At 35.1% G+C, this 19289-nt stretch overlaps 1 pseudogene; it reads left to right on the top strand.

Moving 5' to 3' along the window:
* The window catches only part of LOC113099225 (MAM domain-containing glycosylphosphatidylinositol anchor protein 1-like), a 142710-nt pseudogene that overhangs the window by 113981 nt on the left and 9440 nt on the right, over nt 1-19289 (top strand).

Raw genomic sequence — 19289 nt, 5'->3', positions numbered from 1 at the left:
GGTGGACAACATTATTGAATTTTGATGAATATTAGGAAAACATTTACAGCAATATGAACTGAATGAATGAATCGTGCACAGTAAGAGTAGGAACAAGTCAGCATGAAATCAAAATTAACTTGTAGTTTTTTATTTTTCTCATGTATTTCCAGTCTTATTGTGCCCCAGTGTTATTTGTGTATTATCACTACTGTTATTACCATTATATTTTGTATCATTTTTTGGCTGATCCCACAAATCCTCCATTCTGGTATTAAATTCCTACATTTGTCTCGCTGAATACTTGTTTCTGTTTCAGATAACTGAATAGGGTCAACAGAATAAGTAAACAGGGTAAAATTAGATTTTATATTGGCCAAACCTGGTCTCACCTCTCACTTTTCACTTGCCATCTAGAGTGGGAAAAACTGGTATTTTGACTTCTTTTCCCACACAGTTAATTTTTTGAAAAAACAGTTGCTAGCCTCTCTCCTCTCTCTGTGCTGTCTCTTTCATTTCACTCAGTAATGTCACATATTTGACACTTGAAGACGTAAATAGATCCTCACCTCTCATCCAGATCCCAGTTGGCCTCCATCAATCTAAAGACCAATCCAGGCGTTCCTGGACAGTAGGACTTGACAAGTCCTTCAGACAGCCGTGTTTCTGTGTTGTCTGTTTGTTTGCTCTGTTCTCATCTCCTCTTTGTTCCTCCATTGACTCTTGCCGTGTGGATCGAGTGACTGTGGAGACTTGCCGAGATAAATTAGCATCATTTTCCCACAGAATCTCAGAGAAAAAGGAACTGTCTTTGCATCGTTGCATGAAGCGTCTCACCCATTGCTAAGCCTGATGGATCAAGCAGAATCACAACAGTGTTACTTTATCCGAAAGCTTTACTCGACTGTGTGAATCTATTACACGCAGCATGTTTGAGGTTAAACTGAGCGGGATTGATAGTTGGGGTTTTACAGAGATCTAACAGACCTCACAGCGTGTAGATCAGTTTGGTAGTTGAGAGCTGGATCTAAAATAATATGTGTACATTCAGTTACACTGTATTTTGAATTATTTTCTTGTATAACTGTAACATTACAAATTTCAGAATTAATTTCTATTTAGATACACATTGGTGTCCTGAACTACATTACATTAGAGTATATTTTATAACAGCAAACAACTCGATGTACATATATGACACCATTAAAATCGTTGTTACAGTTAAAGCCCCTTCAAAGCATTAAGTTTCAAAGCATTAAAGATCTTTGCACACAAGGCAAGGCTTTCCAGATGTACTGTAGGGCTGAATCGGAAAGTTATCAGGTTGTCTGTCCTGTAACTAATGATGAACTCGCGGTTTGCAGGGAATCATTCAGTTGCTTTCAGACTGTCTGACTTAAGGCTGATTTATACTCGACGCATCCTCAAGTTAGTTTGGGTGTGCATCGCAAATATTATGTTATCGTGGTCTTGGTGATGATAGTTGGCTTTGAGTGTGCGTAAACTCATTTTGCGTGGCGGTGTGCATGGTATTTTTTGTAGCTTTGCACAGCTCCTTATCCGAAGATACATGACTTCAGGGCGATTCTAGCTGAACATGTACATCTGTGCCGGCATCTGTGGCACAGAAGCAGTTTGATGTGAAGTTCAAACTCCATCAGGTGCTTTTTGATGCTTCGACAGAAATCAATTACTAGTTGTTGTTGTTGTTTTTTTGTATAGTTTGTCCAAGGCTTTTTATTTGAAGTACTTTTTTTTTATTATACTAATACAAATTATAAACTATTTGCTTAAAGTTGTCTTGTGTTTGATGTGAAACATAGCCAATAGTTAAGTTTGTACATTATTAAAATATGAATTCATCAACTCAGTTTGCCACAATTCACTGATCCTGATGGACCTTGATATCCTGTAATTAGTACATTTAGTATCACGTGAGAAGACTTGTGACAGCAAATGACTTCTTCTCACCAGTGATTCACGATGGTTTTAGAGGACAATTGCTCCTCGTCGCCCCCTGTCATTTCAAATAGTAGTACAACGGCGAATGTGTCAAGTATAAAAGCCTCGTCCGTTTGGGAAGGTGTGCACAATCAGCACAGGCTCGCGGGATGGAGCCAGGTGAAGGTATCAATTCTGCTTTAAAGTGATAGATCGCCCAAAAATTGAAATTGAGTCATTGTTTACAAACGCACAAGTTGTTCCAAACCTTAATCATTTATTTATTCTGTTAAACATAAAAGAAGATATTTTGAAGAATGTGGGTAATCAAAGAGTGTTTGGTCACCAATGATAGTAATGACTCTGATAGTAATTTTTTTTTTTTTTTTTTTAAGTAGTAGGACCAGAAGCTGTTTGGTTACCCCCATTTCAGATCGTTTCCGTACCGAGATTATTGCTGAGCTGCAATTTAAATTTCACAATTCTGAGAAAAAATCAGAATAGTGAGAAAAAGAGTCGGAATTGCAAGTTGATATCTTGCAATTCTGACTTGATTTCTGACTTTATACCTATATATATATATATAGTTTATTTCTCACAATTATGAAAATTCTGACAGAATTGTGAGATAAAAAGTTGCAATTCCTTTTTAAAGTATTATTTTAGTGGTGGAAACGGGCTTCCATAGCAAGGATATGTTAAAGTGATAAAAAGTTAAAAAGACTTATATTGTTACAAAATATTTATGTTCTGAATAAATGCTGTTCCTTTTAAACTTTTTATTCATATTTATTCTATTTTTTATATGTTCCATATATTATATTACATTTCATATAAATTAGAATATAATTCTATAATTCTTATCAAACATTTTTAGTTCTGTCTGTCTTACACAGAAGCAAAGCAATGTTTTACCATCCACGTGCAACCTGTTTTCAATATAAAAAGCACTAAGTGCAACCAAAAAGCTGCGGGCTGCAGAGAAGATTCAAAGGACTTTACACATGGGAACTCTTTTTACCGCTCCTTACATTTTCATGCTACTTTATAGAAGATAAAAGAAAGCGTAATCTTTAAAGGCGGGGGAACGCACAGTCTGTTTAAAGCATGGAAGATTACTGCCATGGCCAAATCGAACGTGATTGAAAGAAAAACTCAGATGAATATTATTATCATTACCCTACCTTCCTATTTAAAATTAGTCCAGTCTGTGTCAAGTATCCCAGAGTGCAGTCTGGACGATGGGGCGGGGCGACACGTTGGGGCGGAGCGACACGTGTCGCCCCGCCCACCTCAGCGGTTATTGGTTTATGATTAAGATGAGCTTATTGGTGTACAGATGAGTGACGATTTTACAGCTTATTGGTATAGAGAATTATGACGCTATTAGCAGGATTGGAATGCGGAAGTAGACACTAAGATGAATAAACTTTTAATATAAATTAAAAAGTGAATATACATGTTGTGTTTTTGCATTTATTGTTGCATTTCCACAACATCCCGTATAAATACAAAGAGTTTTGGATTACGACGAACAGAATAAAAATAAATGGTCTACTCCCTCAATGGCTGTAGTGTAGACGCTACCTCGGCAATTCTCGCTGGTTTGAAAATGACACGGCAATATTATGCGAAGTATGGTTATGTAGATAGTCATGGAGTACCTTGATTTATATATTCAAATAATATATACATACATATATGTGTGTGTGTGTGTGTGTCGTGTGTGTAACAAATTGTCACCAGTCTCTGAACGTCACCAATAATATTCTGAACATTCCCTTGGCCCCTACGAAAATTTACTATGGTTCTGCTACAGTAACTATAGTAAAACTATGGTGTTTTTATAATTACAGCTCACAGTAATTAATGTGCCAACAAATATTTTTACTACAATAAATCCATGGTTACTTTTTGCAAGGAAGGAACTATACAGGTTCTAAAGAACTTGCCCAAAAACACTTGTTACTTTCTGTTATTTGTTTTCTGAACTGCACTACTGAAAACCTCATTAATCCTCACAATCCTGTCACAACTAAACTAAGAATCCATTATGAGCTATGCATAGCAAATCATGTTATCATCAAATATGAGAAACCTTAAAGAATGAGAGACTGATGTAAATGACTGAAACCTGTTGTCATGCACGTGTTTTCCATAGCTTTTTTATTAAAACATTATACAGTGCAAAGTTAAACTTTAAATTACATCAATTAATAATCAAAACCAGTTGATCTCAGCCCATTCTCTATTTCCCTTCAATGAACTTAACACACAAATGTGTTTCATGCCGCAAAAAAAAACAAAACAAAAAACAAACAGTCCTTGGAACAAAATCCTGTGTAAACAAAAGCTCAGAAGATCACCACGCCGGTCTCTTCCCTGTACCCTGGTGGGTTAAACTTGAAAAGGGCTCTGCACTGCAAGCATTCCCTGATGCTGTACATCCGTCTGAACTCGTTCCGGTCAGGAGACAGGAGGACAATTCTTCCAGTTGGCCACAACTTATAGTTTAAAGACAAAATACATGAAAGATAATAATAATAATACAAAAAAAGTTTAACAGCCTTCTACTACAAAATTCAATTGGAGAATGAGCATTAAACGGGGAAATCTTACTCTCTAGCCAGGCAAACTGTGCCGCTTTCCGAAAAACTTCGGAGCACATCCCTACACCATCTGCAAACCAGAGAAAGTGTCAAATATGCAGAGTCACCCGCCGACAAAATAACTTCCCTGAGGATTTCCAGTGGAAGCTGTTGAATCAAAAACATACATAGGTTTATTTATATATGTATATAAAAGTTATTAAACATTATATAAACACTGAATACAGACAACCTTGCTTTAAACAAACTCTCATTAAAAACTCTATAGATTGTTGTCACAACTGCATACTCATTCTTTTATAATAACACTAATAAAATGTTAATATATACAGTACTGTGCAGAAGTATTAGTGTTAGTATTTTCACATTGAAAAAAAACTGTTTTAAGCCAATTATTTATATCTTTTGCTGTTGTGTGTCAGTAGGATATATTAGTTTACATTTCCACACATTCATTTTGCCATTAATTGTAATAATCCAGTGAGATATTTGTATATATTTGTATGCATGATCCACATGAAGATCTTTTACATTGAATATAAATATTTCTATCTTATATGGTGAACAAAATCCACATTAGATCGCAAACAGAAGTTATTTAAAAAACTTGCTGCTGTCTGAAAATGAATTAAGCTGAAATGTTTTTAAATGTCTTTGATGCTGATGTTAACTGATAGTTATATATTAAATAATCCACAGTATTGACCAATATAGTACTTGTACATAATACCAATTTCACATCTGAACAACTATGTAGCTGTAATAACTAAAATACCTCTGCATGTACACACATATGTAATTATTAGTTCTTAATGAATGTAATAACCTGCTTTGCTGGACTCTGCCTGAAGACATGGTGAAAGGTGAAGTTCCTCCCCTCAGTGGTTGAGCTCTAAAAGAACAAATGTCAAGAGGTAGGTATATTGCTAGATATAGTACAGAGTAATGTTTCATGTAGCAACATTCAAACAGCTACATACATTTGCGGAGTGAAGCTGTCCAGGAGAACAGAACACCACCACCTCCTGATCATGTCATCCTGAATAATAATAATAATAATAATAATATACACACAAAAATCATGCATGTCTGTTCAAATAACTTGACAAATGTGATGCCATACCTCTGTAAAATCGAACCTATGAACTAAAGCCATGTACAGAGTGTACTGTTACAATCCACAAAGAACAATAAAATGAGCAATTTATAACAATTATTAACAATAATTATTCAAATTGAACGTACCATGGATAAATAAATTATCGAACATCGCATTTCATATTATAAGATATTTACACAACCACTTTTACTCACCTCAAGCAATCAACGGAATAGCGTTATTACTCTGCTGCTGTAGTTGCCACCGTTCTGTTTGTTTCAACGCAAACTGCCCCCTGCTGGCTCGGAGGAAAATGTCAAAGGCGGGGAAAACAAATATGGGCGGGGCGACACGTGTCGCTCCGCCTCGAAGTGTCGCCCCGCCCCATCGTCCAGACTGCACTCTGGGGTTACTCGTCTGTGTAGGTCTTTTTCAAATGCTTTTTAAGACCTTCAGTTTATGGAACTGGTTAAAATATTAGAAATTCAGGCCATTCATTTTTTTTTTTTTTTTTTTTTTTTTGTGTAATGTGTTTTCTTAGATTCACAAACTCTACCAGTGATATAGCATTGGCTCCGGTCTTATGCTCCTCTGGTGTATGTTTAAATGTTCCCTGTCTGTGACAGTTTCAAACAGCAGTTAAGGCCAGTTGGTGCTGTATGTGTAAAAGCCCAGTATAGCTGTTCTCTTTTATAGAGCTCTTAAATGCCACCTGCCTGGTATTGGGCTGTTTAACACAAATATAAACGCTTGCTACCACAGTAACTTAACTTTATATCCAGCAATTTAGTAGAATTTTACTTTATTAGAATGTTATGCCAAGGTTTCTGGCACCAGCAGACATTGTCTGTATTTAGTTTAAATGATAAGTGTGATTTAAACAAACTACTAACACTAATGACTAAATCGCTGTGTTGACATGATTCCAAAATCTTTTTTTTCCCGAATTCTTTAAGAGAATTTATTTTTTTGATCAGTTTAATGTATCCTTGTGGAATAACAGTATTCAATTCTATAAACAAATAAATATTGTAAATTGATGTTGGTATCTTCATATATAGCTAGAGATCTTAATGTCAGAAATATTTGAAGGTTGTTTCTTTTTACTTGGATGTGTAGGGAACCCCTGAGCGATAGAATTATCAATGATCTAAAATCCACTCGCAACACTTTTGGTGGCATCTCTTCCACAGGCAAATAGCACTACAGAAAATGTTAAAATCTATTCTAAAGTCTGCAGTTTATCGTACGCATCTCTAAAGTCCTTTTCCCGTATCTTAATGAAAAAGGTCACCGAAGGCAGAAGTGTTTTGTACTGCTGTGTGAAAGATGCCAGCGGGGAAACAAGATGATGACAAAAGCTCAGGAGCTTTACAAAGGAAGAGTTGAGGGAGCGAGGGAGGGCTGCTAATTAGCTTTGCTTAATTATGATTTTCTGAAAAGATTGAGAGAAGAGCAGAGAAAAGCGTCCACTCTGCGAGTGCTGATCCATTTTCACACAGCCCTTTAAGCTTTTTCCTCATCATCTCCTCTTTTCTCTTTATTCTCTTTATCGCTCGCTGGTTTCTCCGCTGATGCTCTCAGCTCTTTGTCGTGTTTGTTATCCATTAACCTCTCCTCTCTGTGTTCTGGAAATTTCCCATCACTCTCACCTCTCGCCTGCCTGTTACCACTGCTCTCCACAGTGTTTGGTTGATGAAATTCACCGGACTGTGAGTCTCCGTTACAGCAGCTGCTCTGGAAATCTTCCTGCCATGTTCAGTGGAGTATTTCAACCTAAAATTTGCATTTTCCCATTGGAGAGAAAAACTAAGTTTTATATTGTTTAATTGTTTCCCTTTTTACAGTGATGAGATTTAATGGAGAAAAAGAAACCTCAAACTGTGCTCAGATCTGTAGTCTGAGATCAAAAGTATTTTCTTAAAAAACTTAAATCTGTTCAAAGTAATTTATTAGATTAAAAAAATATCTTTCTGTCTGCCACCGATATTTAACTTCCGGTCAAAAATGTGGAATAATTATGATTTTTAGAAATGTTTTTAAAACTAGTATATTTTGCTTACCAAGACTGCATTAACTGAATAAAAAAATGATTGAAAGATTTAATTTTATTTATTTGTTTGCTTATTTCACAGGGACAATGCATAAGGCGTACAATTGACATAAAATCAAAACAAGCAAATAAATAAATCATCACAAGGAACAAAACAAGTTCAAGTATCGTATATACAGATAACTACAGTATATGTATATGTTGTACCTAAACATTCAACAATGGCATATTAACATAGTATGCACATATGTAACTTTATACAAAGTCTCAAACATAAATGTAAATCAACCAGCATACAGAAAAAAAGTACTTAACGGGTTAGTTCACCCAAAAATGAAAATTAGGCCATAAATTACTCACCTTGAAGTCATCCTAGGTGTATTTGACTTTCTTCTTTCATACGGATCCAGTCAGAGTTATTTAAAATTTGTCTTTGATTTTTTCAAGCTGTTAGATGCCACTCAGCGGGTGTCGCACTGCATCAGTCCAAGATAAGTTTAATAAAAAGCTAATCAATTTTTTTTTTTTTAAAGTGTCTCACATGGCTCCGGGGGTTGAACAAAGGTCTTCTGAAGCGAATCGATGCGTATTTGTAAGAAAAATATCCATATTCAAAATGTAATAATCACTTTAATCTAGCTTGCGCTCACTTTTGTAAAGCAGAAGCAGTTCCGGGAACATGACGTATGAGGTATTACGTATTGACGAATTAATATACTTACCCTTCAACCAGCCTGTATAAACAGTTAAAAAAAAAAAAGTTACTCAATGTTCACAACGCTGTAAAGATTTCAGCCATAGTTTGAGCTTTATAGAGAAAACTTGCAACTTTAAATCAACAGGTATGGTGTTCCATAGATTTCAATCTTCCACTAAAGAAAGGATGATTGACCTACAGTAGTTCTGCATCTCCGAACACTACAATTCCCTCTTACTGCCCCTCTGGTCTTTGCTCCATTGCTACTGAATTTTTGTGTCAACTGACACATCACATTAGGGACAAGGCCACTTAAATACACTTAAATACTGTTTTTATAAATTAAAACTATAAAAGATTATCAAAACTTAGCAAATTATACTTTTGAAGAATTTGACAATGATGCCATTTCATTGGTTTCTGATCCATTACTTTTAAAGTTTGTTTGTACAATGCCATTATAGATTTAACAACTGACTGGGAAGTCTGACCCCAGATTATCGCACAATAGGTCATATGTGATAATATCATAGCATGCATAAACATTTGAGCTGCTTTAGATAAACATGGTATTATCATATGAAAACAGTTTTTTGTCTTAATAGTCTTTCATTTTCTTAAAAAGGGCATCAAACTTAAGCTTAGAGTCTACAGTGACACCTAAATATTTAAATTCACTCACTTCCTTGATTTCCTTTTAGTAAATTTTTATTTAAATACATCTAGTGCTTTGTTCTTTAATGAAAAACACATTGAAACTGTTTTGTTGTGATTTAAAGTTAAACCGTTATCCTGCAGCCACTGGGAAACACTGAATTGCCTGGTTAACATTTCAACAGCCAGATGAAAATTTTCAGCTTGTTACATAAACAATTGTGACATCTGCATACATTTGACAACAAACCTCCTTGCAACATTCAGGTAAATCATTTATATATAAACAAAAGAGCAACAGGCCCAATATTGAACCTTGTGGTACACATAATTTGCATTTTTTAAGTTATGGATTTACACAGTTGATTTTAACACATTGCTGTTTAGAGCTTGTTGAGAAAAGTTAGGGTTATATGGAGATTGATTTCTTAGTATATCATGTGATAAACAAATTTAGTTGAAATTTGTTGCAAGTTCTTCTGCTGACTTAACAAAAAAGGTATTAAATTCATTTGCAATTTCCAAACTATCAATACTGACCTTTCCATTTATATTCCGTTTTGTTTTGCCTTTACTTTGATAAAATTATTCTTATCTTTCCAAATAAGTGAACTATTGCCCTGTGCATCAGCAAACAACTGCATGAAACAAGATGAATTCGCTTTTCTCAGTTCACTAACCACTTTTAAACCTTTAAAGACGTCCGTTTGTTGTTTTGTAGATATACATATATATATACTTTCAGTGCCAGATTACTCTGTTTTATTAGCTGATGAATATCATTATTTAACAAAGGCAAAAAAAAAAAAAAAAAAAAATCCTGTTGCTTTTATAGGAGCATAAAAACTTCTGGATTAAACTTGCAAGTGTGTCCATCAAAAAAAAAAAAAAAAAAAAAAAAATGAAAATGTATGCATTTAGCAGACACTTTTATCCAAAGCGACTTACAGTGCATTCAGGCTATAAATTTTTACCTATCATGTGTTCCCGTGGAATTGAACCCCCAACCTTACGCTTGATAAAGCAAAGCTCTACCAATTGAGCTAAAGTAAGATTAACATGAACTAACACTAACTCTGTGTAAAAAATAAAGAAACAAACAAACAAAAAATGCCCTGAATTTGATGTTTTGTTAATTTTCTGACAATCAAGGTCACGTTTTGATCAGACAGACCAGTTAACAAATTATACAGTTTTTTAACCTGTTCTGGCTTATCTATAAAAATGAGCAGCATCATTCCTCCAGTCTTCAGTTTCACATGATATTTCAGAAATCATTCAAATATGCTGATTTGCCGTCCAAAGCAAATTAATAATAATAATAATTACTCCAAACTATTGAACACTTAAATCATGTAGTTCTCTGATCAATCTAGGGGTTTTATATGATAGAATTTTAATTGACAGGTTTTTTTTTTCTCCTTGTTTGCAAGTTTCTTTGGATAAATATGCATAAACTAAATTATATATATATAATGTACATGTGTATGTATATATATGTATGTATGTATGTATGTGTATATGCACGCTCTTAAGGCTGTGCAATTGGGCAATTAGTTGAATTAGTTGAAAGGGGTGTGTTCAAAAAAATAGCAGTGTGGCATTCAATCACTGAGGTCATCAATTTTGTGAAGAAACAGGTGTGAATCAGGTGGCCCCTATTTAAGGATGAAGCCAACACTTGTTGAACATGCATTTGAAAGCTGAGGAAAATGGGTCGTTCAAGACATTGTTCAGAAGAACAGCGTACTTTGATTAAAAAGTTGATTAGAGAGGGGAAAACCTATAAAGAGGTGCAAAAAATGATAGGCTGTTCAGCTAAAATGATCTCCAATGCCTTAAAATGGAGAGCAAAACCAGAGAGACGTGGAAGAAAACGGAAGACAACAATCAAAATGGATAGAAGAATAACCAGAATGGCAAAGGCTCAGCCAATGATCACCTCCAGGATGATCAAAGACAGTCTGGAGTTACCTGTAAGTACTGTGACAGTTAGAAGACGTCTGTGTGAAGCTAATCTATTTTCAAGAATCCCCCGCAAAGTCCCTCTGTTAAAAAAAAGGCATGTGCAGAAGAGGTTACAATTTGCCAAAGAACACATCAACTGGCCTAAAGAGAAATGGAGGAACATTTTGTGGACTGATGAGAGTAAAATTGTTCTTTTTGGGTCCAAGGGCCACAGGCAGTTTGTGAGACGACCCCCAAACTCTGAATTCAAGCCACAGTACACAGTGAAGACAGTGAAGCATGGAGGTGCAAGCATCATGATATGGGCATGTTTCTCCTACTATGGTGTTGGGCCTATTTATCGCATACCAGGGATCATGGATCAGTTTGCATATGTTAAAATACTTGAAGAGGTCATGTTGCCCTATGCTGAAGAGGACATGCCCTTTAAATGGTTGTTTCAACAAGACAATGACCCAAAACACACTAGTAAACGGGCAAAGTCTTGGTTCCAAACCAACAAAATTAATGTTATGGAGTGGCAGCCCAATCTCCAGACCTTAATCCAATTGAGAACTTGTGGGGTGATATCAAAAATGCTGTTTCTGAAGCAAAACCAAGAAATGTGAATGAATTGTGGAATGTTGTTAAAGAATCATGGAGTGGAATAACAGCTGAGAGGTGCCACAAGTTGGTTGACTCCATGCCACACAGATGTCAAGCAGTTTTAAAAAACTGTGGTCATACAACTAAATATTAGTTTAGTGATTCACAGGATTGCTAAATCCCAAAAAAAAAAAAAAAAATGTTTGTACAAAATAGTTTTGAGTTTGTACAGTCAAAGGTAGACACTGCTATTTTTTTGAACACACCCCTTTCAACTAATTCAACTAATTGCCCAATTGCACAGCTTTAAGAGCGTGCATATCATGAATGCTGGGTCTTGTTTGTTTTCTGACAATCTACTGAACCTACTGGTAACTTGTTTGCCACGTAGCAATAAAAAAATATACTAAAAACCTTGATTATTCTGGTTAGTCACATTGTACTGCTATTATTTTGAACAATACTGTATATATATATATATATATATATATATATATATATATATATATATATATATATATATATATATATATATATATAGATAGATACACACAATTACTGTACTTTTGAATGGTACAGGAACCAAAATATAAGTTCAGCTCAGTGATGTTTTTGTCTTTGTATGGACAAGAGCTGCAGCGATATTCTGTGTAACTTCACATTTTGCGTTCCACAAAAGCTAGGGTTTTTGGTTGAACTGTTTCTTTAAGTTCTGCTTCAGCTCTATCTCTCCCCCGCTCCTGCACGCTGCTTTCTATCTCACCCAATCTAATGAACATGGTGGTGAAGAGGCGTCTGCTTGCCTACGCCTCTCAGACGCCGCACATAATTGTTTCTTTCTGTCTCCGCTGGCATCTGAGCTCATGTGTGAGAGGTGAATGGTCTGTCATATTCTTAATGAGCTCAACCCACTAAAGTCAACTGTGCTCTGCCCGTTAGAGGAAGCCATTTGCATTAATGAACAGAGAGAAAACACATCGCCTCACCTACCAATTACTGCTACAACAGACTATGGCAAGATCTCTTTGTGCATGTTTTGCATGTTTGCGTTTGCCCTTTGAGCGTGTTTTTTATGCATACAGTGACCTTGTAATTCTGGAAGTGTACCGCGAGTTAAATGCATTCTGTGTGTGTTTGAGAGTCTGGGCTTGTAATGCATGGATATATATTCAGGTGAGCAAATATGCTTATGGAGCGCTGCTTGACATTGCCCTAATGATGTCGTGTCACCCAGCGTCCACTGTGGCCCCGCAGCCAATTAGCACAGACAGAGAAACTGTTTTACACACACAAGACAAATCAAATTACCCATCTGCCCTCAGCCCTTGATCGCGCGCAGCCTCTGTTATTTATTCAGAGTCACTCGTTCACTTGGGCACCATGGGAGTCTGTGTGTTGTGTTCATTAAAGCACACAGGTCAAGAATGTGTGCATGCTATCTTCACCTGGTCAAGTTTGTGAACCATGCTAGAAAATGTATTTGCAGTACTTTCTTCGTAATAATAGCATATCGAAATAGAGTTGGCAAACAATCTGGTTATATCTTCTTCTTTGGAAAGCGCCAAATTATTTTACCATGCATTTTCGCAGAGGTGAGCAATGTAGCCAATCACAGACATGTTTACTGATTTCTAAAATGCAGTGGCCAATCAGAGGTGTCTAGGTTGGAATCCACCCACTCACCGCTCCAGTCACCATTTATTTTGTACAGTGCTGAGTATTATCATGCTTGTAACTTTTTTCTAACGAAGACATTTTACATAGTTTCATTGTGTATTCATGTTCATTGTTCATTTTTCTTTTTCTTTGTTAGATCGTAATGAACGAGTGACAGTTTTTAATAAATTTAAAGGGAGCACTCTTTGCATGCTGTATAAGATGATATATTAAGAATTGTGTTTTTCATGCTTGACAAGCGGCCACACACGACACAGACAAAGCTAACTACTACACTATATAGAAAAAGATAATAATTTCCAAAGCACAGATGTGAGTCTGCAACCGATCTGGTCCAAACGCAGGATTTAGGTAAGGGAACAGTTATTATTTGTTTTGGCTGCTATGCCAAATCATGTACTTTATTTAACAGTGTTTTTGTGAACATATATACTGTATACTTTATTAACAAATAATTGTAACACTTTACAATAAGGTTTGATTAGTTAATGTTAGTTAATGTATTCAAGTGTATTCATGTGTTTATTATTGTAAAGTACTACCTAAATAATATATTTCAAGCGTTCACTTGAAAAATATGAATAGCACCCCCAACACCCAGGATTAGCCCCCGCTAAAAAACATGAAAGGCCTGCCCTGTGCCCTTAAAAGATCTACAAATTTTGTCCATGTTACAGTATGGAAAAGTTCTTCTAACTTAAAAAAAAAAAAAAAAGCAATTCTGTAAAGTTTGAGAAAGTGTGAATTGCTTTAGATCTGTTTTAAGGGGCTGTGGGGGGATTAAATGTATTGAATTGCTCTGCTCACTTTTGCTCATTTATACATTTCAATTACTTGTGCGTTAGTCCGCCAGGTGGGGTTTAGTGGTGTGTGTGTGTGTGTTTGTCTGGGAAAGGAGTAATTCTGTAAACTCCAGTTAGACTGAACGTAACTCTGACATGGATCTGATTAGGTCTCTGCAGTGAGCTTCAGAGCTGCTGTAATTAAGCTGTCAGTCAAATGCAGCTTACATGGGGAGAAAATAAATACCAGCAGAGAATGTGGGAGGAACCTTGTTATTAAGACTTTATAGGCCAATATGTAATTTTTTTTAAAACTTACTGTACAAATGTTTGATATTGTACTGTTATGTTTTTAAAGTGCACTGTAGTGAAAAAAAAAAACAAGAAAAAAAACTTTAGTTGTTACTACATTACAAGTGACTTAATTGTAATGATTAATGAGCTTAAACGCAGTACACATAGCAAGGGCTTTTAAATAATATAATAAATAAAAAGAAAATAGATAGAATAGAAAACGAATAGAGCAAACTAGTGTTAGAGGTCTTTTTATAATTGTATAATAAATAAAAAGAAAATAGATAGAATAGAAAACGAATAGAGCAAGCTAGTGTTAGAGGTCTTTTTATAATTGTATAATAAATGAAAAGAAAATAGATAGAATACAAAAAGATTACAAAGGTAGTTCGATTATTTATTTATTTATTAAGAATAGAATTAGAATAGTGAGTGACAAAGTTAGAGGGTTAAATGAAGATGGAAGAAATGTGTTATAAGCCGATTCTTGAAGATGTGTAACGAAGAGGCTGAGGGACAATGTGAACACATTTGCAGGAGTTGCATCTTGTGTTACAAAATGGCTAAGGACTCAGCTGCTCGGATTGAGTTGGGGAGGTCATTCCACCAGGAGGGAACATTTAATTTGAAAGTCCATAAAGGTGACTTTGTGCTTCTTTGGGATGGCACGATTAAGCGGCGTTCACTTGCAAAGTCTGAAGTAATGAATTTAGGTAAATGTGTGCAGAGCCAGTGGTAGTTTTGTAGGCAAACATCAATGTCTTGAATTTTATGTGAGCAGCTATTGGTAGCCAGTGCAAATTGAAAAACAGAGGTGTGATGTGTATTCTTTTCGGCTCATTAAAAATTAATCCTGCTGCCGCGTTCTGGATCAATTGTAAAGGTTTAATAGAATGGGCTGGAAGACCTGCCAAGAGAGCATTGCATTGAAGGAGTTTTGGGTTGATGTGCGTAACTTGTTGGTGAAATTGCTATGAAACGATGGGTTTACTAGAACCACAAGCAGTTCTTTCTTGGCAAGGTTGAGTTGAGGGATGCTGGTCCTTTATCCAGCATGAAATGTCTGTTAGACAAGTTGAGATGCGAGCAGATACCATCGGATCATCAGGATGGAATGAGAGGAATAGTTGAGTGTCATCAGCAGTGGTATGAAAGCCATGTTTCTGAATGACAGAACTTAATGATGCCATGTAGACAGAGAAGAGAAGTGGTCCAAGAGCTGATCCCTGAGGCACCCCAGTAGTTAGATGTTGAGACTTAGACACCTCACCTCTCCAAGATACTTTGAAGGACCTATCTGATTGGTAAGACTCAAACCACTGGAGTATGGTTCAGTAGGGTTGACAGCAGGATCTGGTGATTAACCATGTCAAAAGCAGCGGACAGATCAAGCAAGATAATCTTGTGTCATTCAGAATTCAGAATCATATTGAGACTGGTGTTCAAAATCAAGTTCAGTTCCTGCTTTTAAATTAAAAATCATAAATGTTAGATCATATGATTAAATGTTTGAAATTGTTTTTGTTCTACTGTTTTATATATATACATTTTGTGGTGCTGTATTTTCAAATGTAAACCTGGTTTGATGGTTAATAGCTTTGACAGTATTTTGGATAATTGTCAAATCAGTTACTATGTATAAAGTTATAAACATGCATAATTACTCAGAACATAAATGATTGTTTATTTTTGTCAGAAAGCTTGTTTATGAAAACTTCTGTTCTGTTTTTTGTAATTACAAAGAATAATTCCTATTCCCGGCATTGAGTTATTCAACTTTATTTTGGGACGTGGCCAATCAATTTAAATTCACACTCATAAATTATAAAGTCAGTCAGTTCTTCGGGAGTTTTCTCACTGTTATTGGCGTGGATGTTGGAGTTCAGTTTGTTTAAATTTTGTTCGTTGCTGATTGTGATGTCCCAAACAAAAATATAAATGTTTCAGTTAATTTCTCTTTATGTGTGTGTGTTTGTTGGGAATGGAAGAAATGTGTGCATTTAAATGAGCTAGAGTGTCTTTAGAGCAAACATGTCATGGGTGGTACGGCTATCTAACTCGTGTTTTTCTTTGTCAGGTGGTGTTCGAAGGTATCCGTGGAAACGGCTTTGAGGGAGACATCGCTATCGATGACGTTTCTGTTTCCAAGGGGAAATGCAAACAAAAGGATAGCGTGGACAAAACAGGTCTGTACCATCAGTGACACTTCTACAGCACAAAACACTCCTCAGTCTTGATGCTTCAGTAATGAACTTCATTATATTCCTTCATGTAGATGACTGAGTGACTAAAAGCCACATTTCCAATTAGCGTGCAGCGTTTATTTAAATTTTTTTTGGAAAAGACAAAAGTCTGTAAGTGATGAATCAGCACTGAGAACTGACCTTAAATCAGTCTTATTTAATTATCCTTCTGTTGTTCCAAAGACTTACTTTCTTTTGTTGAACACAAGTGGAGAACATTTGGAAGTACTGTTTGGACTTTCAAAAGATGAAAAAGTACCATAAATGAATCATATAAGTAATCGATACAATGCAAAGATTGAAGTCATACAAATCTTGACATGCACTCTAGCTCTTCTTAGTAAACGTCCATGAGAAAAGCGACGTCAGGTTTGTGAACAAACTGTTCCTTTGAGTTGGTTCTTTTCACAAAACTGCTTTGGACGATGCATTCATGCCTCAGCAGCAGTTAACCTTGTAAAGCTTAACATGAAATAATAGTCAGGATCTTTTTTTCTTCTCTTTTTCTCAGTGTAGCAGTTTATTGAACCTTTAGTCAAAATTTGAAAACTTAGAGATGATTCAGAAGCCCACACTAAGCTAAAATTGCTGATATTTATTGGCTAAAAGTAAGATGCAATTATTATAGTTTGTAATGCAAAACTATGAGATGATTATAACAGTATAGCAGACTGCCTACATACGTTATCACTCTGTTTCTCACAATAATATGTCTTAGTAAAATTATATTTAAAATATTTAGTTTGATGAGCAAAGCTTTTTCATTTTTATTGTGGAGGAAAAATTATGCAATGCAATACAATAATTTGGAGATGAACAAATAATCATTTCTCAATATTATGATATTTTTCATACGTTTTTATATTTGATGCTCAGTTATTAACATGTATGGATAATCAAGTAAAGCTAAGTTCCTTCAGTCCAGCAAATGTTCGTCTTGAAACATTACTAAAATATATAAAAGTTATTACATTTACTTTATAAAGATTTCACAGCAAAAAGACATGTAAACCACGACCTTAAAATTAAACCTAAAAGGTGAAAATAATGATAAAATAAATTGTAACATTTTCTCACACAAATCTATCACATCACTTCAGAATACTAGGAAGTACAAGTCAACTCTTTCAATTATGATTTGTGGTGTTTTTTGTTCTTCTTTGAGCTTTTAATAAGACAGACAGAATATCAAATGGTCTGTAAGGACATTGTAAGGTCATGAGGATGAGTAAATGATGACAGAGTTTGAATGATCACAACAGGAAGGTTTTAGAGATGAACTGTCAGTAGGTAAGATGTTTCTGTAGTGGGCTGCTTCTTCTCACCTCGTGCAGCCCTCTGATGGTGCGGCAGGCCTCGGGTCTCCTCCTGAATGATGATCTTGGCACATGATGGGTGTGAATGCACCCACACAGACAGGAAAAGGCCCAGTGCCAGACACTCTGAGAGAGACAGGGCAGCTGTCCAGAACACCAAATGAATTGATAAATTCTCATTACTGTAATGCAGGACAATAAACTGTTTAATTGATGCTTTACAAATGCCTAATATAATTAATTAAATTAATCATACTATAAATAGTTGACTCTATATGCACATGCAGTACACTACTAATTAAAAATGTATGTTTTTTAAAGAAGTCACTCAATTTTGCATTTATATTTATTTAAGAAACATGAGTAATGTGAAATATTAATTCAGCATTTGTTGACTGTCTGTTTGTCGGTATTAAATAAAGATAGAAATAATAATAAAAAAAATTTGTCCATATGAAAGATTTTGTGGAGACAGTTAAAGCAAAAATGTGCATTGTGCTTGTTACATCTACAGAGACCTGTAGCAAGACAAAACCAAATATATATGTAAAACATCAATATATATGCAAAGAGTCACATAAATCAAGAGTATATGAGCAAATAATAATATATGAATATGACTAGGTAATAGATAATAATTGAAATAAAAGACTGTGAAGATTGTAAAAGACAATATGGTTCATATGGCCTTCCTTCCCAAGAGCAGAAATACAGTGTTCACAGTTACTCTTGACAAAAATCATTCTCAGAAACGATAAGATACACAATTATCAAAGAATTATTCAGATGAGCGCAAGACCAATTCATCAAAAATGATGTATACTATTACAACTATGAAGAGTATACCAGTGACTGTCCTTAAAAATGACCTCACAGTGCTTCGTGTCACACAGTCTTTTATAGAATCATTCCTTAAATCAAAGACTTACATCATCATCACAATTTCAGGGCATAGTGATTTTTGATAAATTGAAGTCTTGACCTTTTTGCTCTGAATATTAAAAATGGCAGAACCCTTATTCTTACTCTGTGAAACCTGTCAAGAACATGTCCTGGCCATATATAATATCAAAATCAAGAGAAAGCTATATTACCTGGGTTCTTTTAGGACTACAGTGTTAGGGATTTTTGTGTGTGTGTGACAGTGACATTGCTATGACAATTACTGTAAGCACACTTCAACAAAAATCTACAGTAGTTTATATAATGCAAAAAATCTTATTCATTTGTTAGAGTGGTAAATAAAAATTATATATATATATATATATATATATATATATATATATATATATATATATATATATATATATGTGTCTACATGTTTTGTGTGCGTGAGATTCTGTTTGGTTGAGAAAAATTTGAAGTTCACTAAAGAGTTCACCAAATGGTCTT

The sequence above is a fragment of the Carassius auratus genome, unplaced genomic scaffold (assembly GCF_003368295.1).
Source record: "Carassius auratus strain Wakin unplaced genomic scaffold, ASM336829v1 scaf_tig00216891, whole genome shotgun sequence".
In the NCBI taxonomy this organism is placed as follows: domain Eukaryota; kingdom Metazoa; phylum Chordata; class Actinopteri; order Cypriniformes; family Cyprinidae; genus Carassius; species Carassius auratus.
Note: the sequence above shows the minus strand (reverse complement) of the source record. Positions and strands in the feature narration are given on the sequence as shown.